Source organism: Littorina saxatilis, linkage group LG2, assembly GCF_037325665.1.
Source record: "Littorina saxatilis isolate snail1 linkage group LG2, US_GU_Lsax_2.0, whole genome shotgun sequence".
NCBI lineage: Eukaryota > Metazoa > Mollusca > Gastropoda > Littorinimorpha > Littorinidae > Littorina > Littorina saxatilis.
The window spans coordinates 39,813,571-39,815,332 of record NC_090246.1 but is presented as its reverse complement, the minus strand read 5'-3'; positions in this window follow the sequence as shown (position 1 = coordinate 39,815,332).

Sequence of the window (1,762 nt, the reverse complement as noted above, 5' to 3'; positions counted from 1 at the left end):
AAAAACATTCCGTTTATGCCTCCGTAGAAATAGGGGCAAATGTTTGGCTCGAGTTGCCATATTTGCCAGATAAAAATTAATAATGCTGAACGCGTCATCTGTGCCAGACATTGGACGCTTTTTGATAGATTTGCTTTAGCTATTCAGATGTACAATTATATCCTATTTTGTTCAATATATTTTACCTGTGCCAATATTGTGTCTTTTGACATTTTCCCCGGGCACATTAATCAACTGATCAGTACCAGATAATATATCAGTATAGCCGGATATTTTGTGTGTGAGAGAGAATTGAATTGAATTGAATTGAATTGAACTTTATCTAACAAGGATTAAGATTTAAGGCTACGCCTTTTCTTACAATCTGTCCTTGGGACGCATAGACACACAATTATATAATTAAAAAAATAAAAATTAAAAAGTTAAAAGGTTAACAAACAAAAGGAGGTCGGAAAACTTCAGCACGTGATAATAAAGATGATGATGACGATGATGATGACGATGATGATGATGATGATGAGAGAGAAAGAGAGAGAGAGAGAGAGAGAGAGAGAGAGAGAGAGAGAGAGAGAGAGAGAGAGAGAGAGAGAGAGAGAGAGAGAGAGAGAGAGAGAGAGAGAGAGAGAGAGAGAGAGAGAGAGAGAAAACAAGTCGCGTAAGGCGAAAATACAACATTTAGTCAAGTAGCTGTCGAACTCACAGAATGAAACTGAACGCAATGCCATTTTTCAGCAAGACCGTATACTCGTAGCATCGTCAGTCCACCGCTCATGGCAAAGGCAGTGAAATTGACAAGAAGAGCGGGGTAGTAGTTGCGCTAAGAAGGATAGCACGCTTTTCTGTACCTCTCTTTGTTTTAACTTTCTGATCGTGTTTTTAATCCAAACATATCATATCTATATGTTTTTGGAATCAGGAACCGACAAGGAATAAGATGAAAGTGTTTTTAAATTGATTTCGACAATTTAATTTTGATAATAATTTTTATATATTTAATTTTCAGAGCTTGTTTTTAATCCAAATATAACATATTTATATGTTTTTGGAATCAGAATATGATGGAGAATAAGATGAACGTAAATTTGGATCGTTTTATACATTTTTATTTTTTTTTTACAATTTTCAGATTTTTATTGACCAAAGTCATTAATCAATTTTTAAGCCACCTAGTTGAAATGCATTACCGAAGTCCGAGCTTCGTCGAAGATTACTTGACCAAATTTTCAACCAATTTGGTTGAAAAATGAGGGCGTGACAGTGCCGCCTCAACTTTCACGAAAAGCCGGATATGACATCATCAAAGACATTTATCAAAAAAATGAAAAAAACGTTCGGGGATTTCATACCCAGGAACTCTCATGTCAAATTTCATAAAGATCGGTCCAGTAGTTTAGTCTGAATCGCTCTACACACACACACACACACACAGACACACGCACATACACCACGACCCTCGTCTCGATTCCCCCCTCGATGTTAAAACATTTAGTCATAACTTGACTAAATGTAAAGACAGAGAGCGGTGGAGAGAGAGAGAGAGAGAGAGAGAGAGAGAGAGAGAGAGAGAGAGAGAGAGAGAGAGAGAGAGAGAGAGAGAGAGAGAGAGAGAGAGAGAGAGAGAGAGAGAGAGAGAGAGAGAGAGAGAGAGAGGGAAAGAGAAAGAAAGAACAAGTCGCGTAAGGCGAAAATACAATATTTAGTCAAGTAGCTGTCGAACTCACAGAATGAAACTGAACGCAATGCCATTTTACTCGTAGCATCG